We start from the raw sequence: 12,093 nt of genomic DNA, 5'->3' as shown, positions 1-12,093 counted from the left end.
CTGTTACAGATAAATTTCACCTTTTGAACTCAGGTTGAATAACACAGTTGAGAAGAGGAAAAAGCTATCAGGATTTAAGAGTCTGAGCCTTACAAATCATATTCTAGAGTTTAGTGCAGAGACTAGCACACAGAAAGAGTTCAGTAAGTATATGTTAAGCAAACGCATGATTGATTGTAAAATGCAGTTACAAGATTGAATAACGTTGAGAACAAAATGGCCATATCAAGAAAAGCTTATGTAACAGGGGGACTTGTTCTAATGTCAGTTCTCAAGAGGGTTGAGGAACTGAGAGGAGCTGAAATGCAGAGCCATCTCACATCCCCTGTAAACCTTCCCCTCCTCTTTGCTTCATCTTGATCCCCTTCACTTTCCCCTTTCTGATTAAAGGGGGCTGTTAGCAATCATTCCATCTCAAGCATCTTAATATCCTAGACTCACTATGACCTAAACAGAAGTCTTCATTCTAACCCCATATCTCCCTCAAAGAAACATGCTTCTCCTATACACTTCAGCCTAATAACGGTTCTTGACTCCTTTCCCCCTCATGAGTTCCATGTAATCCTCTAGCATGTCTGCACTAGTGATTTATTTCCAAAGTACATTCTGAATTTATCCGCTTCTCTCCATCCCTATTTAATCCCTGAGAAGTTTCTGGCTTAAAGAGTTGTATGGGTGAGATGTTCTATAAGAGCTGAACTCTCTCTGGGATTTCTCCTTGACACTCAGTTCTTGGTTGCTTTCTTGAATTTTTTTTTTTTTTCATATTTTAGGTTTTTTCAAAGTCCCCATATGGTAAGTAATAAAAAAAAAACCTTGAGTGAATATTAAAACCTCTAATTTTTTTCCCTAAAGTGATCACATCTCTCTGAATTGCAAAATGAGTAAAAGGCCCAGTTGTGTCCTGACAGTTCAGGTCAGTCTTGTCTGACTCTTTGCGACCCCATGGACTGTAGCACACCAGACCTCCCTGTCCATCACCAACTCCCAGGGTTTACTCAAACACATGTCCATCAAGTCAGTGATGCCATTCAACCATCTCATCCTCCGTCATCCCCTTCTCCTCCTGCCTTCAATCCTTCCCAGCATCAAGGTCTTTTCCAATGAGTCAGTTCTTCGCATCAGGTGGCCAAAGTATTGGATTTAAAGCTTCAGCATCAGTCCTTCCAGTGAATATTCAGGACTGATTTCCTTAGGATGGAGTGGTTGGATCTCCTTGCAGTCCAAGGGATTCTCAAGAGTCTTCTCCAACACCACAGTTTGAAAGCAACAATTCTTTGGTGCTCAGCTTTCTTTATAGTCCAACTCTCGCATCCATACGTGACCACTGGAAAAACCATAGCTTTGACCAGACAGACCTTTGTTGGCAAAGTAATGTCTCTGCTTTTTAGTATGATATCTAGGTTGGTCGTAACTTTTCTTCCAAGGAGCAAGTGTCTTTTAATTTCATGTCTGCAGTCACCGTCTGCAGTGATTTTGGAGCCCAAAAAAATAAAGTCTGACACTGTTTCCACTGTTTCTCCATCTATTTCCCATGAAGTGATGGGACCGGACGCCATGATCTTAGTTTTCTGAATGGTGAGTTTTAAGCCAGCTTTCTCACTGTCCTGTACACTTTCATCAAGAGGCTCTTTAGTTCCTCTTCACTCTCTGCCATAAGGGTGGTGTCATCTGCGTATCTGAGATTACTGATATTTCTTCCGGCAATCTTGATTCCAGCTTGAGCTTCATCCAGTGTGAACTTGAGCAAGTCACTGAAGCTCTCTAAGCCTCAGATGCACATTCTGTAAAACGAGGATGACAGTATGCATGTCAAAGTTTGAGAGTACTGTCCCTTTAAATTTTTTAAAGTGATGTAAAGCTGATACACAATATCAGTTTTAAGGATACAAGATGATTTCACATTTATATATACTGTGATATGGTCACTCTGATAAGTCTAGCAATCATTTGCCAACATACAAATTTACTATATGGTAATACGATGTCTATAAGTAATATTATTGACTATACATTACATAGTGGCCTGTGTTATACATTACATCCCTGTGATGTTACAGCTGTAAGAGTGTACCTCCTGCTTTCCTTCACGTATTTTGCCCAACCTCTTACCCCTCTCCTCTCATCTGGCAACCCCACTTTCTTCTCTGTAACCTTGAGTCTGTTACCATTTTGTTTATTCGTTTTTGTTTTTTTTTAATTCTTCATGTAAGTGAAATCATGTGGTATTGCCTTTGTCTGACTGACTTCACTTAGCATAATACCCTCTGTGTCCATACACGTTGTTGCGAGTGGCAGGATGTCATCCTTTTCTTACGGCTGAGGAATATCCTATTGTGTATATAAACCACATCTTCTTTATCCATTCACCAATGGATGGTTGTATCTTTATATAGTCCATTTAAACTAAAATTAATAGAACCAGCAGCTTGTTAACTTGGTAAAAGATACTCATATTGACTTGTTTCAAATAATAGCTCTGCCACTTGCTGCCTGTATGACCTTGAGCATGTCACTGGAGCTCTCTAAGCCTCCGATGCACATTCTGTAAAAGGATGACAGTATCCATGTCAAAGTTTGAGACAATTATATGAAATAATGCATATAAAGTGCTTAGCAGAGTTTCTGGAATAGACTAGGTAGTGCTCAATAATATTAGTTTTTATTAGTACATTTTATACATAAATACAAAGAAACTCCAAGAGTAAACCAGAAAAGCAACAGTTTACCCCAGTAAAAGGAGTACACCACACCCCCAGGCCAAATCCAGCCTGCCACCTATTGTCACAAGTAAATTTTTACTGTAACACAGCCACATTTCTTCATTTATGTATGGTTTTTCACAGCAGCATTAAATATCTGCACCAGACCTCTTGCCTGAAAAGTCTAAAACTTTCACCATCTGACCTTTTACAGAGAGTTTGCCAACCCCCAAGTACAAGGAATAAACTTGATTTGGCCAAAACAAAATTTCAAATACATTTGAAATGTGGATGAGGCTATTTTCTAGACAAAAACAAAAATCTATCAAGCCCTCCCTCTCACGAGATCTGGGGAGAAACTAACAGCAGTGACTCAAACTGACTTGAAGAGCAGAGATGAGCAAGATGTAGATAGCCCAGAAAACTCCACTGAACTACAGACAACTGCAAAAACTTTCCACAAGGCAACTGCAAGGGGAGAAGAAAAGTCCTGCATCCAGTGTGGGCTCCTGAGAACTAACAGCAGAGATGAGAACAGCATGTAAACAAACCTGTCCTTAATAACCAGTTTTCTCCCCCAAAGACAGCCTGCACTATCTGAAAGACCCTAAAATTTATAGACACATTTCAGTGTTTTTCTCAGATAACTCCCCACAATTGACAGGTGAAATGCAGTCTTCTGATTCGAGGTTCACTTGACAAATAAGTGTATGAATGAAGGAATTTTGCCCTTAGCTATTAGTTCCCTAAAATAGCAAGATTTTTTTTGAAATCTTTTTTCTTCTAATTTTATTGAGACTTAAACATTGCTTAAGTTTAAACTGTACAGAATATTGATTTGACTTGCATACATCATGAAATGACCACAGTAAGTTTTGTGAACATCCACCATCTCACACAGATATAAAAGCAAAAAATTATTTTTCCTTGTGATGAGAACTCTTGGATTTACTCTCAACAGCTTTCACATATGATGAAGAGCAGTGTTATTAATTCCACTGCTTTCTAATGCCTATTCCGTTCCCACTAGTCAGAAGCTATACGTGTGTTGTCATTTGTCTAGCAGTTAAAGCAGTCAGTACACTGGGGTATTTCTTTCTTCTTATCCTAAACTTTTACTTAAATTATATACTTTAATTTTCACAGACTTTTCCTGGTCTCTACCTAAGTTGTTCTCTTTTTAATTTAATTTTTACATTGAGGTATAGTTGAATTATATTTGTTTTAGATGTACAGCAAAGTGGTTCAGTTGTATATGTACATAGATTATTCTTCTTCGGCTTCTTTTCCCATACAGGTTATTCATTTTATTTTTATTGGAGGATAATTGCTTCACAATACTGTGGTCATTCTGCCGTACATCAAGGTGAATCAGCCATGGATATACAGATATTCCCTCCCTCTTATGCCACCCTGCCTCTTCCCTCTCCTCCCCACCTCTCTAGGTTGGCACAGAGTGTACTGGCTTTAGATTCCCTGCTTCATACAGCAAATTCCCACTGGTTGTTTTATGTATGGTAATGTACTCATATAGGTTATTAACGGAGTGGAGTTCTCTGCGCTACACAGTAGGTCCTTCTGCTCAGTAGGTCCTTTATGTACAGTAGGTCCTAATGCTCCTGTGCTCAGTCATGTCTTACTCTTTGTGACCCTGTGGACTGTAGCCCACCAGGCTCCTCTGTCCATGGGATTTTCCAGGCAAGCATACTGGAGTGGATTACCTCCAGATCCCTCCCCTCTAGGGATCTCCTTCAGGGGATCTTCCCTACCCAGGGAACAAACCCACGTCTCCTTTGTCTCCTGCAAAGACTTTGCAGGTGGATTCTTTACCAGTGCGCAATCAGGGAAGCCTGTTGATTATCTAGTTTATTTTTAAACCTATTTATTCATTTATTTATGGCCACACTGCACAGCTTGTAAGATCTCAGTTGCCAACCAAGGATTGTCCTGAGCCCTCAGCAGGGAGACCTTGGAGTCCTAAGCACTGGACCACCAGGAAATCCCTGACTATCTATTTTATACATAGAAGTACGTATATGTTAGGAGAAGGCAATAGCACCCCACTCTAGTACTCTTGCCTGGAAAATCCCATGGACGGATGAGCCTGGTAGGCTGCAGTCCGTGGGGTCTCGAAGACTCAGACACGACTGAGCGACTTCACTTTCATGCATTGGAGAAGGAAATGGCAACTGACTCCAGTGTTCTTGCCTGGAGAATCCCAGGGACGGTGGAGCCTGGTGGGCAGCCGTCTATGGGGTTGCACAGTCGGACACGACTGAAGTGACTTAGCAGCAGTAGCAGTATATATATGTTAACCCCCAACTCCTAATTCATCACTCCCCCTAAACTTTCACCTCTAGCAACCATACCATTTGTTTTTGTGACTCTTTCTCTTTTGTAAATAAGTTCATTTGTATCTTTTTAGATTCCACCTATAAGTGATATATTTTTTTGGTCTGCCTTCACTTAGTATGAAAATCTCTAGGTTTATCTGTATTGCTGCAAATGGCATTATTTCACTCTTCTTTACAGCTATGATTTAATAATGTTCCACTGTGGCACCCCACTCCAGTACTCTTGCCTGGAAAATCCCATGGATGGAGGAGCCTGGAAGGCTGCAGTCCATGGGGTCGCTAAGAGTTGGATACAGCTGAGCGACTTCACTTTCACTTTTCACTTTCATGCATTGGAGAAGGAAATGGCAGCCCACTCCAGTGTTCTTGCCTGGAGAATCCCAGGGACAGGGGAGCCGGGTGGGCTGCTGTCTCTGGGGTCACACAGAGTTGGACACAACTGGGGCGACTTGGCAGCAGCAGTGTGTGTGTGTGTGTGTGTGTGTGTGTGTGTGTGTGTGTATAGAGAGAGAGAGAGAGAGAGAGATTGAAAGGGAAAATGGCAAGAGACTTTTGTATCAAAAATCCCACTTTTTTGGTAAGGCTTTCTTAAGGCCCCTGCTGCCGCAGAGGGGAGCAGAACAAACGATAGGTTCCCTAACTTACTCACTCCCTAAGGCTGGGGTGAAGGTAGGGGCGTGTCTGCTGGTCGGGCCTGGGGGGCTTAGGTGTTCTGCCCACCCCTTAGGTGAGGTCATGTGCAGGGGGCAAGTGCACTACCCTGCTTTTGCTACAGGCTCTTCAAAAGTGGCATTTGGGTTTTTTCATTTGTATCTGTTGTCCATAATTCGCCCTAACTGTGCATGCAGGCTGTTATTTTTACTCCCATACAGTTTCTTTGTATTTTCTTGCTAGAGGAGAGGTGTGTTCAGGTGAAGCATTGTGCACTTCAGCAAAGGGTCCCAGGCCCCAGCCTGTCTCATGACCCCCAAGACTCTACACTCTTATTCTAAAGGAGTAAGGGATCAAAGGTCTCTTCTCCTGAAACTTCTTCTTCCTGGACAGGGACTGCAGACCCTAGCCCACCCAAGAGGTACAGAAATCCCTTGTGACTGTTCCAAGGATCTATAGCAACCTGAGCCGTTCTCCACTGGAATTGACTGAATTCCTTGAGCCATGATGAGCCTTACTTCTAACTGTTGGAAGCTAAACACACAAATGTAAACCAAAGGGTCAGCAAACAATGGCTAGGAGAGGAAAAACAATGGCCATTAAGGGCCGAGAAAGGGAAGGAACCAGGTTAATTTTGGCCTTGCTTAGCTGGTGACCAGGCAAGGGAGGTGATATTGCCCCTACCGAAATTATGAAGTCACTCTGCTTGGGTTTATATTTCCTTAAGAGTAACTTTTACATGTCCTGTCTCATTGATCCAAGTGCAACAGGAAGTATTAGTTATCATACAAACTCTACCTTGTTCTGCCAGAAGGTACTCAAGGACCAGAAAATTGTCAAGGAAACAAGAGAGGTCCCAAGTCCCATGAAGGCTTCAAATAGGAGCCAACCCACTACATCATTTTACTTATTTGTTGATGGTGCCTGTCTTTTTTTTTTAAGCATTTTAACAATTATTTACTTATTTTTATTTTTGCCATGCTGGGTCTTTGTTGCTGTGTGCAGGTTTTTCTCTAGTTGTGGCTAGCAGGAGGTACTCTAGTTGGTGTGCAAACTCCTTGAGGCAGTGGCTTCTCTTATCATGGAGCACAGGCTCTAGGCTCATGGGCTCCGTAGTTGCGGCACATGGGCTCAGCTCTGCAGCATGTGGGATCTTCCTGGACCAGGGGTCAAACTGCTGTCCATTGCATTGAAAGGCGGATTCTTAACCATTTGACCACCAGAGAAACCTGATCCCTGTCCTTTGACTAGATATTTCAGATCTCCCACTGGCTCACAGGTTTACTGTTCCTCTTTGTGACCTGCGGGGTTTTTGGAGGTAAAAGCTATAATCTGGACAAGTGAACCCAGATAGATATCCCTTGAAATTTGACAGTGGTGGAGGTGGTTAGAACACTTCACAGGCATCCTCCCATTTTGGCAATCGTTGGTCTTGGGGGGACCCCTCTTTCTAGTTTTAAGAAGGATTTGGTTTCTTTGTGAAGGAACAGCTCCATTCCTGTAGTTTTCAGTGGGAGCTGGCAGTGCCTTGTGGGCATAATCCTGGATCGCCTTCTGAACTTGTCCTAGATTAATCATATATGTCAGAGCCTGGTTCACTTCCTCATCAGTGAATGTCAGTAGTAAGAAAAGGCCTCCTGTAGGTCTCTTCAATGGTCTAAATCTCAGACCACTCCTGGGGGCTTCATGGACCCTGAGGACTGCAATAGAAAGCAAGTTGGTTCAGAGTTCCTGGGTTTCTTGGCAGAGCTTTGCTAAGGTTTTCTTTAAAATATGGTTCATTTTCTCCACCTTCTCTGAAGACTGGGGGTACCAAGAGGTATACAGCCTCTAGTCTATTCCGAGGGCCATCGTGAGCCCCTGTGTGTTTTTGTCTGTAAGTGACAACCTGTTAACTCTTTGGAGGGACTTAGGATACCCAAACCAAGTGATTATATGTTTTAAAAGGGACATACAGACTTCCATCACCTTTTAAGATCGGGTGTGGAAAATTCCAACCCATCCTGTGAAAGTGTCAACAAACACCAGAAGATATTATATCCTGGTCCTGAGAGCATTTGGGTGAAATCTAACTTCCAGTCTTCTCCCGGATATGTCCCTTGGTGTTGGACTGGCCTGACTAAGGAAGGGGGTGCTTGATGGTCTGTGGGTTATCACCGGTGCATAAATCACAGGCAAGCCTTACTTGATTTACTATTCTTTTAACCCCTTCCCTGAAAAACACTTTGGCACCAAGTCTCATAGTGCATCCCTCCCACAGTGGGTGGCACCATGTAAGCTCTTAGTGAGTTTCCACTGTTGGACTTCAGGGAATAGAACCTTAGCCTCCTTTTCATAGCAGTCTGTGCTTCCCTTCTCATAGCCCCACTTCTCAGTATTTCATGTTCCTGTGGGGAATACTGGGGAAGACTAGAGAATTCAGAGAAGCCAATCACTAGAGCCATAACTTGTTCAGGTTCCAGCTGCATGTATTGCAATTTGATCATCTTTGCTGTTCCCTTGGCTTACAAAAGTCTCTTCCCTCTGATAGCCCCTACAGTAAATTACTGCTACCCGGGTGGGGAGCTACACTGCTTCTAAAAGAGCCAGAATGGAATCTTTATGTTTTATGGGGGAATTTCTAGCAGTTAATATTTTTCTTTCTTTCCAAATGGCAGTATGATCATGTAGCACATGGAACCCATATTTAGAGTTTCTAAAAATACTTAATCTCTTATCCTTCCCTAATTACAAAGTTCATTAATGCAATCAATTCAGCCCTCTTGGCTGACGTCTGGGATGGCAGGGCCTTGGCTTCTGTGACTTCAGCTAGACTAACTATAGCATACCATGCCTGTTGGGTCCTTATTTCTACAAAACTGCTCCCATCAGTAAATCATTCAACCTCAGCTCATCTAGTAGATCAGACCTAATATAGTGAATTTGTTCTAGGGTTTCTATACACTGAGGCAATAAGTCTCCACGTTCAACCACTGGAAGCAGAGTTGCTGGGTTCAGGGTTTGGCATATCTTCTTGGTAATTTCTGGGGTGTCCGCTAGGAGGGCCTGATATCTTGTGAACCTTCCTCCAGTCAACCAGTGATATCCTCTGACTATAAGCACAGATTATACCTGATGAGAGGTCAACACAACTCAGTATTGTCCTGGGTGAGCTTGGAAGCTTCATTAACCAACTGAGGACTGTGGCTGCTACTGCCTAGAGGCTGTGTGGCCAGCCAGGGTCACAGAGTCCTGTTGTTTTGAAAAGTAAGCCCGTGCTGTCTGATCTGTTCCCAGCTTTGGGATCAGGACTCCTAGTGCTATGCCTGACCTTCTGTGAACATATAGGGTTAAAGGCTTGTCCACATTTGGAAAGCCCAGAGCTGGTGCTCTACTCAGTCTTTAGAGTCTCATAGACTTGCTGGTGGTTCTTATTCAATTGAAGGGGTTCCCTTTCTCCTCCCTTTAGTGTCTCATGTAGGGGGTTTGCTATAAGGCCATAATTTGAAAACCAGGTAAGACAGAACCCAGCCATTATGAGAAATCCTCAGAATTGCCTCTTTCTGGTTGGAAATGATAATGTACTAAATGCTATTTTTTGGTCTATGGCCAGGGCTCATGCATCTGGAGTTGAAACAAATTCTAAATATTGAATCCATTACTGTGAAATCTGTGCCTTAGTTAGAAGAGCTTTATACCCCCCCTTTTGCCTGAAAATTTAGTATCCTAACTGTATTTTGATCTGAATCTTTTTTTGATGTCACTACTTATAAATAAATCATCAACATATTGCAGCAAATTCCCTTCTCAAGGTTCAGTTCCCTCACTAATGCAGTTCTAAAAAGATGGGGGCTGTCCCAAAAACCCTTCATAAATATTGTCATGTATACTGGGTATCCTTCAGGTTGTCAGGGTTCCTCCATTCAAAGGCAAAACGGGATTAAGGTTTTGATTAAAGGGGAATACAGAAAAATGCATCTTTCAGGTCCAACACAGAGGAATACTGGGTGCTCCTGGCACTGGGATGAGGAGGGTGTATGGGTTTGACCCCAGTCGGTGAACAGGGATGACTGCCTCATTCACTGCTCCTCAGTTCAGTTCAGTTCAGTCGCTCAGTCGTGTCCGACTCTTTGCGACCCCATGGACTGCAGCACACCAGGCCTCCCTGTCCATCACCAACTCCTGGAGCCTACTCAAACTCATGTCCACTGTGTCGGTGATGCCCTCCAACTATCTCATCCTTTGTCGTCTCCTTCTCCTCCCGCCTTCAATCTTTCCCAGCATCAGGGTCTTTTCCAATGAGTCAGTTCTTCGCATCAGGTGGCCAAAGTGCTCCTAAGTCTGCACAAACCAACACTCCGCACTAGACTTCCGAACCAGGAGAACAGGACTGCTGCCAGGGTATTAGCAGCGCCTCAAGAGTCTGTGTTTTAGGAATTTTCTGACCTTTGGTTGGATCCCCCTCAGGGCCTCAAGCTTAAAAGATGTTTGTCTCTTTCAGCGGTATCTTTCCCCAGTTCTTAATCTTTTTTTTTTTTTTTAACTCTATCAGAAAAAAAATTGACAGTGTTTAATTTGATTTGTTCTTTCATGTATTGATATTCTTTTTATTACTTTTTAAAAATTGTAGTTCTTTTACAGTGTGTGTCAATCTTTGCTGCACAGCAAAGTGACTCAGTTTTAAACATACATACATTCTTTTTTAAATATTCTTTTCCATCATGGTTTATCCCAGGAGATTGGATAGAGTTCCTTGTGATACACAGTAGAACCTTGTCTCTGCATTCTGATAGCAATAGTTTGAATCTACTCACCCCAAATTCCCAGTTTACGCCTCTTCTGCTCCCCTCTACCTGGTGAACCACAAGCCTGCTCTGTAGTCTGTGAGTGTGTTTCTGTTTTGTAGACGTATTCATTTGTGTCATATTTTAAATCCCACATATAAGTGACATCACTTGATATTTTTCTCTTTCTGTATTTCACTTAATTTGATCATCTCCAGCTGCATCCATGCTGCTGCGAATGGTTTTGTTCTTCTTACAGCTGAACAGTATATCACTGTATACATGTACAACTACTTCTTATCCATTTATCTGTCGAGGGACATTCAGGTTGTTTCCACGTTTGGGCTATTGTGAATAGCGCTGCTATGAACTTAGGGGTGCGTGTATCCTTTTTACTTGCATTTTTTATTTTAGCTGTGCTTGGTCTTCCTTGCTGCACACATGCTTTGTCTAATTGTGCAAGTAGGGGCTACTCTTCATTGCAGTGCTGGGGCTCCTCACTGCAGTGGCTTCTCTCGTTGTGAAGCTCAGGCTCTGGAGTGCAGGCTCAGTAATTGTGGCACACGGGCTTGGTTTTCTCATGGCATGTGGAATCTTCCTGGACCAGGGATCGAACCCACGTCCCCTGCATTGCCAGGTGGATTCCTAACCACTAGACCATCAGGGAAGTCCACATGTATCCTTTTGAATTACAGTTTTGTCCCAGTATATGCCCCAGGCCTTAGTCTTTATTATTTAATTTGTTTATCCTTTGTCCATGCTGCTTGGCCTCTGGGATCTTAAATATGAAATCTTAAATCCTTAACCAGGGATCAAATTCTCACCCATGCATTAGTAGAGCAGAGCCCTAATGCCTGAACTGCCAGGGAAGTCCTCTGAATATGAAACTTCTAACTCTATATTATGTAGTATACATAAAAACTGAACTTAGGACCTCTGGGGGATGAAGTGGGAAGGAAGGAAATGAAAGAGGGGTTAAGCAGTGTTCTGGGTATCTGGGTGCTCATTATTTTTATCTTTTCATAAGTCTGAAATATTTCATTCTATTTTTTAAACTGAAGCATATTTGATTTACAATATTAGTTTTATGTGTACTACATAGTAATTTGAAATGTCTATAAATTATACTTCATTTTAAGTTATAAAATATTGGCTATATTCCCATGCTGAACAGTATATCCTTCAAGTATATTTATTTGAGTATAATTACTTTACATTTTTGTGTTAGTTTTTTTTTTTTTTTCTGATGTACAACAACATGAATCAGCTATCAGATCAGATCAGATCAGTCGCTCAGTTGTGTCCGACTCTTTGTGACCCCATGAATTGCAGCACACCAGGCCTCCCTGTCCATCACCAACTCCCGGAGTTCACTCAGACTCACGTCCATCGAGTCAGTGATGCCATCCAGCCATCTCATCCTCTGTGGTCCTCTTCTCCTCCTGCCCCCAATCCCTCCCAGCTTCAGAGTCTTTTCCAATGAGTTAACTCTTCGCATGAGGTGGCCAAAGGACTGGAGTTTCAGCTTTAGCATCATTCCTTCCAAAGAAATCCCAGGAATGGACTCCTTCAGATGGACTGGTTGGATCTCCTTCAGAATGGACTGGTTGGATCTCCTTGCAG

Source organism: Bos indicus, chromosome 28 (assembly GCF_029378745.1).
Source record: "Bos indicus isolate NIAB-ARS_2022 breed Sahiwal x Tharparkar chromosome 28, NIAB-ARS_B.indTharparkar_mat_pri_1.0, whole genome shotgun sequence".
Classification (NCBI taxonomy): domain Eukaryota; kingdom Metazoa; phylum Chordata; class Mammalia; order Artiodactyla; family Bovidae; genus Bos; species Bos indicus.
This window is presented reverse-complemented; position numbering follows the sequence as displayed.